At 41.3% G+C, this 15,379-nt stretch overlaps 1 pseudogene; it reads right to left on the minus strand.

Annotated features, from left to right (window-relative positions):
- Positions 1 to 394: 394 nt before the first annotated feature.
- LOC138151832 (E3 ubiquitin-protein ligase RBX1 pseudogene) lies at positions 395 to 933 on the minus strand (annotated as a pseudogene).
- Positions 934 to 15,379: the final 14,446 nt, after the last annotated feature.

A 15,379-nucleotide genomic window follows, 5' to 3' on the forward strand; every position in this document is an offset into this window, starting at 1 on the left:
ACCAGATCTGATTCCAGTATCACTCTCTAGCATTATCTCATACTACTCCCCCTCATATACTGTTCCTGCCAAACTGGACTACTCACTGTTCCCTGAACTTGTACCAACCTTTTCTGCCTCTGTGGGATTTGTTCATGCCAGCCTGTGTAAGTAGAATGATTTCTTCATCCACCATCATCCCATTTCTGCCTGTTAAAATTGTAGCTCTCTTTCAAGTAACAGCTCCAAAGCTTACCTCCATGAAGCCTTCCTGGCCCCTACTCCATCTATAATCTAATATACTCCCTCTCCTATTTACTTAATATATTCTATTTCATTTTATAATATTTTTGTATATATCTTATCTCCCTGAGTAGACTTTAAGATCCATGAGACCAGGGACCTAGTTCATTCATTTTTTTTTTTGGATCCAACAGGGCTTTATTTCACATAGAATACAATATGGTGGCAGTAAGACCAAACTCGAGAGACGCTGCACACAAGACCCAAGACTGGCTTTAACTCATGTATAATTAATTAGGCAACAGGACAGCAAGTCATGAAGTAGTGAACACAAGCGATAATCTTGAGGAAGAAGGTGCTTTTTCTAATGCCCATACTTTGGAAACTCCCACTCTCTGTTGTCCAGCGGGCACACCTGCCTGGTTTTGAGCCAGCAGGAGATGCAGTGGAAATGGAAGGCGTGATTGCAGACTCCCCATGCGACAGTACATTCTTCAGAGGTGGCAGATGCCTGGTTGGCTTGACATTGTATACAAAGGTCCATAATGTGGTTCCTGCAGATGGCACAGTTGTCAACCACAATATCCCAGGCCCAGAGGGCCACTGCATTCCACTTTTTCACTTCAAAGCGCTTCTTGCCGGTGCTGCTGTTAGTGCCGCTGGGGGTGTCCACATCCATCACCACAGCCATTTTGGAAAGCGAGTCTCATTCATTTTTTTAAACCTTGTTATACCTTACATGATACATTGCAAATTAAAGGCCTATTGTAAATGCTTTTCAACACACTTATAATATTGTGATCAGTTCTGGGCACACTTTAAGAAAGGCATTGACATGGTGCAGCTAGGTGTCCCAGTGAATAGAGCTTGGGTCCTGGAGTCAGGAGGACCTGAGTTCAAATCCAGCCTCAGAAACTTAACACTTACTAGCTGTGTGACCTTGGGCAAATCACTTAACCCCAACTGCCCTGCCCTGCCCCCTCCAAACAAATAAAAAAGAAAGAAAAAGAAAGGCATTGACAACCTGGAGCACACCTAGAGGAAAGGGGCCAGGACAAGGAGGGGACTGGAAATTATGTTATCAGAAGATTGGTTGAATACTATAGGGACATTTAAATGAGAGGAGTGTTACTGAAGAAAGATGTGATAGCTGTCTTTAAATATCTGAAGGCCTATCATTTGGAAGTAGGATACTTACTAGTTAGGTGACATTTAACTCAGTTTCTTTAAATGTAAAACGGGGGTAATAATAGCACCTACCTGGAAGGGTTGTTGTGAAGATCAGATGAGATGTTTGTAAAAATTGTTTCGCACAGTGCCTGCCACACTTTATAAATGTTTCCTCCCTCCCCCATTGGCTTGACCCTAGAGGGGAAATCTAGCACAAATGTGTGGAAATGACAAGGAAGGAGGTTAGCCCAATATAAAGCAACAATCCAGGCTGCCTCAGGAGGTAGTGAGCTCCTCGTCACTGGAGGTCTTCAGGCAGAGAATGGATGTTGAAGACAGTATCTCTTTTTTATGTCTGGATTGTACTAGATGGCATCTAAGGTCCCTTCCTACCCTACACTTCCACGATTCTATGAATTGAACCGAATTGAATGGAAAGCTGTCATCCAGAACAAGGTGTTCTGAACAAACCCAATGCCCTAGCTTCAATAATACAGAAATCAGGGCCATTTAGGTCTCTAGAAGGGGTCTTTCTCAGGCACCCTCCCCCCCACCTCCCTTGCTTGAATAAGTGTGTTCTCTCATCACACCCATAGAACAAAGAGCCAGGGGAACTATCTCTTAATGAAAGGTACCAGAGCTGAGCTGGCATGAGAGTTAGGGCCCCACCTCTTGCTCCAATTGAAGGTTCCCTGAGATAACAAAAGGAGGTGGTTTTTGTTTGTTTTGTTTTTTTAGAAGGAATACAAAGGGAAAGGGATAAGACAACTCTAATTCTTGGGCCTATTGGAATTTCTGAGTCTATTGCTGAAGCCAAGGCTTGTCATTAGAAAGAGCAGGGGATTTTACACAGAGAGCATTCACTGCTGGGCTCCTTAATGAATGTCTCTTGTATTAATAAGAGTCACACACAGCATAGTATAAGAACACCATCCTCTGCCTTAATCAGGATACACCTCTGGTAATGCACTTGTTTCTGGGTGCCGCATTTTAGGAAGGGTGTTGATAAACCAGAGTGTATCTAGAGGAGGGCATCCAGGATAGAGAGGGGACTAACGAAGTTCAGTATGTTCAGTCTGAAGAAGACAAGACTTAACTGTGGAAGCTCATAGGTTTATAGCTTTATAGCATAGCAAAAGCCACACAGTGTCAGAGGCAAGATTTTAATGCAGGACCTCTGATTCCAAATTCAGTGCTCTCTCCATCATAGAGCTTTGGTTCAGTTAAGGGAGGCATAGAAGAATTCCAGGCCTGGGGACCAGTGTCAGTAAAGTCAGGATGAGAACAGGAAGAGCTGAGGAGGCTAGAAAGGTAGTTAAGAACCAGATTGCAGAGACCCTTAAATGGCCTACCACGGAGTGTATAATTTATTCAACAGATAATGAAGAACCATCTTTGAACAGGAGAATGACATGATCAAAGCAAGATTGGGGAGATACCCCTGACTGAGTTCAAAAGATAAATTAGAGAAGGCAAAGGAGAAGCAGGAAGACAGTTAGGAGGCTACCCCAACGGTCTGGATGAGAGTACCTGAACTGAGGCACTGGTGATAGAAGTGGAAAAGAAGAGATAGATGCAGAAAGGTTTTCAATGATTGAAAGGTAGTGTAGGACAGCAGAAAGAATGCTGGACTTGGGTCGGAGAGGTGGGTCTAAATGCCAGCTCTGATAGTTACCAACTCTGTGATTTTGAACAAATTTTTTCACCTCTCTGAAAGTCAGTTTCCTCATACATAGAATGAGGTTAATTAAGATTTATACATTTTGGGGCACTTTATGAATTTTGGGGCTGTGATGCAAGTGCTTTTTAAATATTAAGGTATTACAGGAATTTGAGTTATTACATAGTGACCATGCTACAACAAGCTTTCATTTTTTAAAAAATATTTTATTGATGTCCTTTTAAAACATTGTTTTCTCTTCCCATTTACCTACCCTATTAGAATCCTCTCTCTTTTTTTTTTTCTTTTTGGAGGGGGGAAGACAAGGCAATTGGGGTTAAGTGACTTGCCCAAGGTCACTCCTCTAGTAAGTGTTAAGTGTCTGAGGCTAGATTTGAACTCAGGTCCTCCTGACTCTAGGGCCAGTGCTGTATTCACTGTGCCACCTAGCCACCCCTGGAATCCTCTCTCTTAATAAGAAAGTACAGTTAAGTAAAACAATTCAACATGTTGACCATGTCTGACAAGATATGCCCCATTCCACACCTATAATCCACCACTCCTCTGCCAAGAGGAAAGAGGTCCTCTGAAGTCAAGATTGATGACCTTATTAATCAAAGTCCTGATACTTTTTTAAGTTATATTTTTGTAGACAAAAGACCCTTTCCTCTTTCTTTGATCTCTTGGGTGCAAGTCTACCTGTGCTAGGTATGCACAATTTATTAAATGTTGGTATGTAATTCCAAATTCCTTTCAGGAATCATTGTGTCTATTTACAGGTACACTAATAGTGTCTGCCTTTTTCACAGCTCCTCCAACATTGATCACTTTCTTTTTTGTCAGCTTTGCCACTCTGATGAGTATGGAATGGGTGGAATTTTAGAATTGCTTTAATTGGCACTTCTCTAAGTAACAGTGTTTTGGTCTTTCGGTGTCTTTTAATGCTGTTTCCTTTAGTTCATAGGACCATAAACCATAGATTTAGAGCTAGAGGGGAATCTCAGAGGTCAACTAGTTGAACTTCTTCATTTTACAGATAAAGTCCTCAGAAGTTAAGTAATTTGCCCAAGGTCACTCAAGTAGTGCTTGTCAGAAATGGGAAAACAGGTCCTTTGACCCCAGTTTCAGTTGTTGTTCAGTCATATCTGACTCTTTATGACCCCATTTGGCTTGCCATTTCCTTCTCCAGCTTATTTGACAGATGAGAAAATGGGGTTAAGTGACTTGACCAGGGTCACACAGATAGCAAGTGTCTGTGGCCAGATTTGAACTCAGGAAGATGAATCTTCCTCACTCCAGGCCCAGTACTCTATGCACTATGGCACCACCTAGTTTCCCATAACTCTAGTAGTAATGGCATAAATTACTGCATTGGTTTTGCTTAAGTTGCTTTGCATCCATTTATATAGGTCTTCCCAGGATTCTCTGAATTCTTCATATTGTTCCTTATGGTATAATAGTATCACATTACATCATATATCAGTTTGTTTACATGTTTTCTATTGAGCATCTACTTGGCTTCCAGTTTTCTGCTATCACAAAAAAGTATTGCTATATCTTTTTTTTTGTATTTCTGAGACTTACCTTTGTCTTTGACTGAAGGGTATGTATAACTTAGTGCTATTACTAATATAGTTCTTAATTGTTTCTGAAACAGTTAAGCCAATTCATAGCTCTACCAACAATGCATGAATATACCATACTGTGTTTGAGATGTTAGAGATGAGGAAACGTCCAGCTGGAAGTTTAAAATGTAGAATTTGACTTCAAGAGAGATATTTGGGTAGGACGTCTCAATTTGGGAATCGTTTACTTTCTATGGTCAGGTTCTTTTTAGGTTTTTTTGCTCATTTTTTCAGCCTATTTTGTGACTTTTAATTTTTATGTTAATTTTTATCAGCTCTGCTCTTCAGGTGGAGGGGCACTGTCCCAAGCTTCTTGCACCAGGGGTGTGGGGCCTCACTGCTGGCCTGTTGCACTGGGGCTGTGAAGTCTTGACGCTGACCTAAGCCAGGGTTCAGGGCCTTACAGCTGGTTTGCCTGGATGCCACCTGCACTGAACTCCCCCGTTACCTGTGTGAGACAGACTTTTCCTGCCAACCTTCCAAGTTTTTTTGTGCTGGAAAACTGTTTCATAGCACCCTTTTGTTAATGTTGTCACTCCTGAATTCATTTTGAAGCATTATTTTATAATGTTTGGAGGTGAATTTGGGATTGTTCAGGCAAGTTCCTGCCTTCCTCTGCCATCTTGGCTTCCCCCTCCCCAATCTCTTTGCTGTCCAAGGGACTCTCAAAAGTCTTCTACAGAACCACAATCTGGAAGCCTTGATTTGTGCTCAGCTTTCCTTTTAGTTCAACTCTCACAGCTAAACATTGCTCCTAGAAAAACCATGATTTAGGTATTCTTTCAAAGAATAGAAGCCAAACTGACCATGAGCTAGATATTCTATCAAAACAACAATAGAAGCAACCTGATGTAGTAGAGAGAGAAAAGTGTTCTGAGTGTGAGGAACACCTAGGTTCAAATACTACATCTCACATATATTGGCTGTGTGGCCATAGTCAAGTCACTTAACCACTCTGATTATAAATTTTAGATACTTTTTAAAGTTCAGTTTAGTTAGCTATCATCTTAGTTATTGCAAATTTTAATCCTACCCTTTCACAGATTTGTCCCAAAGTGACTTTTCTAATACATCTGCAATGACACTTAAGTCTCTGTAAGTCCCTACAGGAAAGCTGTAGCATACACCCAGCTACTAAATCCATGAAAGCAAAAACAAACGAATAAAAAAAAAGGTGACGCATTGGTACATGGAGTTTCCACACCAAGAGTTCCCTACATAGATGAAATAATTGAATCTGGTCTCCTTTCCTACCCACTATTGGGAGTAAAACAAGCCAGCAAAGAATAAGCTTGAAGCTTAAAGTACAAAACAACATATTAACATTATCTGTGTTCTATTGTATTTTTATTAATTTTATTAAATATTTTCTAATTATACCGTAATGTGCTTAGGGCTGCCCTTTGGAGTGTTGTGCCATGCAACCCCTCTGATCCAGTCCAACCCATACCTATGCATGCTTTTTTAATATCCCCATAACTATTTATGGGGTTCCCATAGTGCAAATGCCTACTTGAAGGTCCTGGTGTTTGGTGAAAGAGCCAGAATATTCATGCCTGAAGTTTTTGCCTCTTCTTTAGAGACCAGAAGCCCAGAGAGTACAACACACCTTCTGGTTTTCCCCTGGTTTAGCCACTTTCCTTGACCTCCTGCGCATGCATATCTATATATGTTAATAGAGCTCTGACTGAAGAGTCAAAAGACTCTAAATCCTCACTCTGGGACTCTTAATAGCTATGGGAGGATGAGCAAATCACTCCACTTTTCCATGCCCCAGAGTATTTTAATCTGTAAATTGGAGTAATAATAGGGATATCGGATGGTTTGAGTGCTGCACTAGCTCATTTGGACAGTTAAAATACCTTAGAAGCCTTCAGAACCTCTATCTTCAATGAATCAATTAATTAATAAACATTTTATTAAGTGCCTACTATATGACAGCACTGAATTAGGCACTAGGGATTCAGAAAGAGGCAAAAGACAGTCCCTGCCCTCAAGGAATTTACAATCTAATGCAGAAGATGACATGAAAAAATATATATACAAAGCAAGCTATATACAGGATAAATAGGAAATAATTAACAAAGGGAAGGCAGTAGAATTAAGAATTCATTGTCTATAGACTTATAGGAGACCATGACCAAGAAGTGAACATCATGAGAAGGCATGGAGAGCTGGCATCTGCACCATTTGCTGAATTGTCCCCATTGAAGAAAACTTGGGAAAAATGAAATCTTGAAGGGTTAGCATGAATACCCCTTGCCAGAAGGGCTTGGAGGACCCCCTGAACTAGCATTAAGTCTTCCTGGTGCAACTCTACACAAAGGAGGGTCCAGGGTGGCATCATTAAACAACCTAAGTGGAACACTAAGCATCGGCTGATGGCAGAGGATTAAGTTAGGCTGCAAGAGTGTATGAAAAGGGAAGGAAAATAATGTGAAAGTAAACAGCAGGCTAAATAATTTATGATGGATGGGAGCACAGATGCTCATTTCACTTCAGGTGAGGGTGGGAATGTTTCCCCAAGCCAGAGCTCGCTGTGCAGCTTGTGCCTGCCCCACAGCTCAATAGCTCCAGAAAATAAACACAGCATTATTGTTGAAGTCAAGGTCATTGTGTTCTGAGAGTCAGAAACCACAGGATATTACAGCTGGAAGGAATCTTAGCACATAGAACATGGAATGACAGCTGGAAGGGACCTTGGAGATCACCTCCACCACTGCTCTCATTTTCTTCCATTCATTCACCAACTATTTAGCTCCTCTCAAGTACAAAACACTGTGTGAGGGTTCCTTTACAAAAGTCCCAAGTTTCTAGTTTACATCTTAGTAGGAGAAAGAAGATACAGACACAAATAGCCGGAGAAGGGACTAGAATGTGAGCAGGACAGAAGCTGGCTGATTACAGCTCTGAAAGTTCCAAAGAAGGAGTGAGAATTTCTGAGTAGGTGGTTCAGGTGTTAGATGGAGGGAGCTGACCAGTGGGAGCGGTGCATACTCTGCCTGCTGCCAAACCATACTGGGAGGTTTGGGGATCTGACCCTGGAAGTTCATGGTGATGCATAATGGAGAGCCCTGCTCTCTACTTCAGAGCATGGGCAATTGGGTTAGATAACTATGTGGTGAAGAAACAGGACTTTTAAATGGCTACCAAGCAGAAATTTGGACTATACACAAAAATTTCCCTTGATATAAGGAAGACTTTAGGGAAAGAGGGCTGACTGTGTAACCCTAGACAAGGTTATATTTTTCAAAGAAGGTGCTGATGTGCATTGGTAAAGGGAGTTCCTCATGAAAAGCTCCCTAGACCCCTAAAATCACAGGTCCATGCAAAAAAAAAATTATTATGGACATGCCATTCCTCTACTTAAAAAAAAAAAACCCCACCTTTAATAGGTCTTTATTGCTTACTGAATAAAGTAAATAAAGGTATATAAATACCTGATCCTGACATTCAAGGCCAGCTACAATTTCTCCCCACTACTTGTCCAGGTTTACACTTCTCTTATTTGTGTAGTAGACAGTCCAGACAAAATAGATTTTTCTTGTTCCCCACTCCCACTTGTCATAGGCTGAGGTTACAATCTATGCCATATCTATGTTTGCATGCTTACTTCAAATACATCACTGCATCTATAATTTCACCAATGTGGATATTCCCTCCAATGACTCAAATAGCATCCTATCCACACCTTCTCATTCTGTGCAAATCTTGTCCTTGTCCTCCTATAAATCCTCCAAAGGGGGGGGGGGGGTCCATTCAGTATGCTAGAGGCCCTCCTTTAGATAGCTTTCTTGCCATTGCCTGATTACCAACAGAACACACTGGTTTTCCACTGGGAATTCCCTTCTGATGCAGTGCTAGTCTTTGCATTAACCTTAACAAAGTGAGGGTTTTTACATTTATAAACAGAAGTGGATGGATGAGGTTGGCCTTCACCCAGGCAGTGATCCATCCAAAAAAACAATTTGAGACCCACAGGGTTGACACAGGATGGGGGCTGAGGGGTGGCAGGAACACAGGTGAGGTTGAACACGACTGACTGACTAACTGGAACATCTATTCATACCTGGAGAGCATCTGAGCAGGAAAAGCACCAGAAACAATGCTTGTGTGTTTTCAAGCTCGTTTGTCCTTGTGGCAAGTAATGAGAATGTTTGGATAAAGTACAGAAGCAGGTAAAACAGTGAAGGGGCTTCTCGGTATTTTCTTGGTTCTCTTTCTGTGTGTATAGTCAGCTGCTGATACCCTAAGAGAGATGGCTCTGGGCACAGGTGTGTGTGTGTGTGTGTGTGTGTGTGTGTGTGTGTGTGCGCGCGCAAGCATGTGTATTCTCTGGATTGTGAATATCATTGAATTACTCCAGAATCTAGACTAGGGGTTCCTAACCTTTGCTTATTATGTATATTATATATATAATATACATATACATACATGTGTGTATGTATATATGTGTGCATATGTTTATTAGTATATTTCATTTTTTATTTTATTATATATACTTTTTTTTGGAGGGAGGAAGACAGGGCAATTGGGGCTAAGTAACTTGCCCAAAGTCACACAGCTAGTGTTAAGTGTCTGAGGCTGGATTTGAATTCAGGTCCTCTTGACTCTAGAACCAGTGCTCTATTTACTGTACCGCCTAGCTGCCCCTTGTTATATATTCTTAACCTTTGCTTTATATTTGTCAGTATGTTGAAACTTATAGTCCTCTTCTCAGAATAATGTTTTAAAATTCATAAACACTTAGGATTATAGAGGAAATTAAATATATTGAAATAAAGATCAATTATTTCCTTAAGTTCATAAGACATCCTGAAATCTACTCACAGACCCTCTTGAAGATCCATTAACCCCAGGTTAAGAACCCTGTGTTCAGATATAAGTCACAACAAAAAGGAAAAGTTGAATGCTGAAGAAATTGTTCCACTCCCTTTTCCAACTCCCCTTTGTGAGAAACATGCTTATGGGGATCACAGGACTTCCCAGGCAGGGTCAGGGAGTTAACCCAGACAAGTTTTCCCTGTCCACTACTTCCCTGGGGGCCCTTATAAAGATTCACATGATATACCCCTTAACATGGCAAATTCCTTCTCACCAAAAGAACTCTGAAAGAGAGTGGGCAGAGGAAGGAGTTTATTAGACTTCTCATAAGTGAGCTGGTGTGGTGCTTACTAGGAATACCCACACTGATACAGAAGCAGGAGTGAGGTTATACAGTTATCCTTCCCATTATAGTTGGGGTTAGTCAAATTCCTCAAATTCCTCACTTTATTTCCCTACATTCCCTCCTTATGCAGATTACATAGGAGTGGTAGTGAGAATACTTGGGACCTGGTGTGACCTTTAGGGTCTGAACTATTGGGTCTGAGTTCCCCCTGGGACGAGGATGGCCATTGCCTTAGTAAAATAAGATAATACAGCTTACCCACAGCGTTGATTATCTCCCAATAACTTTTGTGGGAGCAAAATAAGATAACCTAATATTCCCTCTTGTACCTTTATGTTTTGTCTTCCCCTATTAGAATGTAAGGTGGTTGAGAGTAGGAACCATTTTGTTTTGTTGGTTTTGTATCACCAGTTCATTTCACAGTGCCTAGCACATAGTAAGTACTAAATGTTCCATCTTTCTATCTATCTAGCCAGCCTGCTCTGGAAGACCACCAGTCATAGTAAACCCACTACTTCCCTAGATACATCATCTGGTCACTATTAGGCAATGTTCCCTTACATTGAACATAAATATCCCTCTGTTGGGGTTGGGGCTCTGCCCACCCCAAAACTGTTGGGGTTTCATGATGTGTTATGGTGGAACCATCTCAAAGAATTCAGAGACAGACCACCTCTAATCCAAGTATAGGCATTTATTGAAATTGATGCCTCTTATGAATCAGACTAAGTTCCAAGGGGAACCAGCAACTTTAAAGAAAGCAAGATGGATTTTTATAGGGTAAAGATGCAAATACGTAACAGAAATTTACATAGGGTATAGGAATATGATTAATATTAAAAAGGCAGGAGGAGTTTGTTAAGGATTAGGTAATGGAGGAGGGGTCCATGGTTTGGTGGTTAAACATCTTGGTGGTGCTGCCCTCCAATTGGCTAGCTATTGTGGTCCTGTCTGGTCAAGACAGATAGTTAGGTATTGTGGTCGTGTCTTGGGCTAGATGGATGATGTGATTGTGATTGAATACAAGAACATACCTGTTTCTGTGGGAATGGGTCTAGGGGCAGCGACTAGGTCGAGGCAGTGGTTGGGTTCCTATCACATGAACACACCTGCTATTTCTGTGGAAACTATGAGTTCTTGGACACACCTATTGTTCCAGTGAGCAGCAAGGCATATATGAAGAAGTTAGCATATTGGTAGGGGTGGGGTGAGGACTAGGTAGGGGCGGTAGGCCTGCTGTTCAGTTGGGCCAAACCTATAATGAAGTTAGAATATTGGGACTGGGGGTGGCTTTATTAGGATTCCATCACTTCTCTGCAACTTATCATTGAAGGGTCAGGCCTTGGAGGCAGGAAGGTTGCAGGGAAGTTCACATGTGCATTCATTTTATAGCAAAAGGCCAGATTCCTTTTCACTTCTATCAAGAGTCTCTGTGCTTTTTCCTGAGCCAGCACCTTTGGCTTTGGTCCAGGGGAGAGGGGTTTGGTGTTTCATATGCCTAAGAAAGCAGAATGCTCCTAGAGCCTTGTGCTCTACTTCTCCATGGAGCTGGAGGGATTTAAAGGTAGGCATGTGCTGGCCATCTTACTGGAGGCCTCCTCATCTCCACCTTTTGACATCCTGACACCATTCAAAAACCCAAATCAAAAGCCACCCCCTTCATAATAGTTGTTTGTCCTTCATTCACAGGTGATGTCTTTGATGGGGTCATGGGACCTGAACCCCTAAAAGGAAAAGACCATGTATTTGGGATCTAGATGCCTAAAAGGAAAAGCCCCTGAAAATGGTGGTCTAGGGTGCTAAGAACCCTGAAATGCAAGGGTACAGGGTGGGTCTGTCTGGAAAGAATTCAACCGCTGAAGCCTTCTTTCAGTCCCAATAGCAAGTTTATTATGACACAGGATGGATGGGTGAGATTCCCTGTGAGTCTGTGGTATTTGTGATGCCAATACAAGTGGATCAAATTTTAAGAATCTGAGCATTTGATGAGGATAGGACTGATATTTTTATACAGAGAAAGACTGAGAGAAAATCTGAATGGGATTAAGGAGTGGCAAGTAGCCTGGGGTAGGGCCAGGTCCAGACAATGAAAGGAGTTAAAGTGTCTGGAGAGTCCCAGTGAAAGGGCAGTTAATAAGGATTATTGACTGGGATGGGCTGAATGTCTCAGGTGAACACAGGGGTCTGGGTGGCTCAAATTTGTGGGAAAGGGGCTTTTCCTTTTAGGGATCACACACACCACAACCCCATCATTTTGACTAGCTCATTAACTGGATTTAAGTGAGGCAGAGATGTTCAAGATTATCAGCCTCACTCTCTCTTCATGAGTCAGTCAAGCTGACTGGCAATGACCTGGGATACAGTGAATGACCTTGGCCTCTTCAAAGTTGACAAAAAGGAAAATGACAAATGCTGGAGGGAATGTGGGAAAATAGGTACATTAATATACTATTGGTGGAGTTGAAAAGTAGTCCAGCCATTCTGGCACTCTAACACAATGACTTAATAAATGTTTAATAATTAATTAATTGATTCTGGAAAGCAATTTAGAAGTATGCCCAAAAAACTATTAAACTGTATATACCCTTCTGACCCAGTTATACCACTACTACATCTATACTCCCTAAAAGATTAAAGAAAAGGATCCATCTGTTCAAAAACATTTATGACAATTCTTTTGCAATGCTAAACTAAGAGGATACCCATCAATTGGGGAATAACTAAGTTGTGGCATATGAATGTAATAGAATACTTGCATGCTATAAGAAATGATGAAGGGAATAGTTTCAGAAAAACCTGGGAAGCCCTGTTATGAACCTTGACTTGGGTAGGGGGTTGGGGGTGCAGAGGTAGTCCCAACCCAAGATGACAGTTAATTCTTTCTAATCTGATCTCATTGCAATTTGTGCTTTGTCTATGCAGTTATCTATCACCTTGTAATTTGTTTCATTTATTTATGTATGTTTTATCACCCCAACTTGATTGCAATCTCCATGAAGGAAGGCATATTTTAATTATTTGTATATCTCCCCCAGCACCTAGCACAGAGTATTGTACATAGTCAGCACCTAAATCTGTTGAATGAAGCAATAAACCTGACTCAGGTCTGAGAGCGTTTCTCTAAGGCCCAACCTCTCTCTGTCTGGCAGGAGAGGGAGCAACCAAGGGAAGAGTCAGTCACCTCGCAATTCAAACTGGAGATATCCATATTATGCCACACTCGGATCACTCCTTACTAAGCTCTGTTAACACAAACTATTCCTTTTCTTGCTCTGCTATTGTTAGACAACAGTCAACTGAAACATATTTGTTCTTCACATCCTAAGAACAGCCATGAGCCAAATGGTCTGATTATAGTCAAATAACCCAAGGATACAAGCAAAAAAGTGTTTCTTCATTGCCTTGTATTGATCTTACCCCCAAGAAGTACTCTGAGATTTGGAACTCATTCCAGTTTCAGGTGTTTGATCAGGGGTGAAGAACTTTAAGTTTGTATTCAGTCACAGGGCCACACTTGAGGACATAGAGGGTCACATGTGGTCTTGAGACTGCAGGTTCTCCACTGATGATTAGATCTTCTGCTAATAGCAGAGTCATTGGGAAAAAAAAAAGTCAGTTTATACCCTTAGCAAGTACCATTATAAGCAATAAGATCAGAGTAGGCCTTCAAAGAGGGCTAAGAAAAAGATTTCTTATGTTTCTAAGAATTTGAGAATTTGGTTCAGAGTCTCTGTGGAGTGTGGAATAGCTGATAATGTAGTAGACTTGGAGTAAAGCAGATCTGAGTTCAAATGTGGACTCTAACACTTACTGACTGTGTGACCCTGGGAAAGTCACTTCACTTGTATCTGTCTCAATTTCCTCAACTGGAACATGAGGGTAATAATAGCACCTACTTCCCAGGATTGTTGTGAAGATCAAATGAGGAGATAATATTTGTGTAAAATGTTTAGCACAGTGCCTTGCTTATAGGAGGTGCTTAATAAATGCTTGCTTCCTTTTTTCCCTCCTCTGGATGCCCTCCAGCTAATAAATGTTCTTTCTTACAATGTGGTACTCAGAACTGAGCACAATATGCCAGATGACTCCTGATGAGGGCAGAGTACAGTAGGACTATTTCCCTTTTAATCCCTAATGACTAATCTTCCCCTTTTCCCCTCTCAAGGCCAAGTGTGTTTCATTTCTACTGAGTTCTACAGTACCCTTAGGGTGCTGGAAGGATGTCTAGTAGCTTCCATTGACTCAATGCTCACTGATTGTGTTCCCTCAATTTTAGGGGTCCAAGTACCCCCAGATTCATTTAAACACTTGACAGATTAGCTTCTACAAAGGAACTTTTACTTCAAAGATATAGTAAGTCAGGGGCGACTAGGTGGCACAGTGAATAGAGCACCAGCCCTGGAGCCAAGAAGGTCCTGAGTTCAAATTTGACCTCAGACACTTAACACACACACACACACACAAAAAAAAACTAGCCGTGTGACCTTGGGCAAGTCACTTAACCCCAATTGCCCTGCAAAAAAAAAAAGATATAGTAAGACCAAACACAAAACATTTCCCAGGACCTTGGGGACATAATCCCTCCTATACTCTCTTGGTCTCTGGAAAAGGGAGGGAGATTAGGTTCACAGTTTAGTTTAGTTCCTGTGTAGCATTAGTCTCAGCAAGTTCCAAATCCGAACTCTGTCCAACTCCACTAGCCATGGGTTTGGGTCCCAGGACCCTGACTTTTCAGGGATTCCCTTCTGGGTGGGTAGCAATATCTGTCCTGGAAACCAGGCTGCCAGATCACCACAGCTTATGTTCCAGGGTCATGCCTCTTCCCCCCTGCACCTAAAACTGCTAAGACAAACAAATCAAAGACAAAACTCCAAGCCTTTTTCTCAAAATCACAAGTCCTTCAGGGTGGGGAAAAGAGGAATCTTCTCACACCCAGCTTAATGCATAGTGCCCATGCTGTGGGTAAACAAGGTCTTCAGAAACCACCAGAGAGTGAGACTGTTCCAGTCTAGTAGTTTTAAATACAAACAATTCTAACTAGACAACCAATGGAAAGAGGTTATGTACTACCATGAAGTAGGTCAATGTAGAATGGCTTCTCTCAGAAGATCTTTGGCATTTCCCATGTGGCTGCCTCCATCTTAGGTGATCTGAGCATGTATCAAAGCCTTTTTACAGTAAAGTTATATCTCCCCATATGCAGCCCAAGATTTTTTTTTGCTGCCATTTCACACTGTTGATTCATACTGATCTTGCAGTCTATTAAAACACCTAGATATTTTTCAGCCTATTGTCTAGCCATGAATGCCTCTTCTTGTATTAGTACCTGTTTTTTTTTTTCCAACTTAGGTATAGGACTTTACATTTTCATATTGCTATTAAATTTCATCATATTATATCAGCCCATTGTTTTAAACTGTTAATATCTTTTTGAATCCTTATTTTGGATCCTTACTATCTAATGTCTTATCAATTCCTCTTACCTTCATATCATCTGCAAATTGGAAAGGCATACTATCTGTAGCTGGCAAA

The sequence above is a fragment of the Petaurus breviceps genome, unplaced genomic scaffold, assembly GCF_028583685.1.
Source record: "Petaurus breviceps papuanus isolate PSGF00001 unplaced genomic scaffold, PetGlider_PUasm1.0 90919, whole genome shotgun sequence".
Taxonomy (NCBI): Eukaryota; Metazoa; Chordata; class Mammalia; order Diprotodontia; family Petauridae; genus Petaurus; species Petaurus breviceps.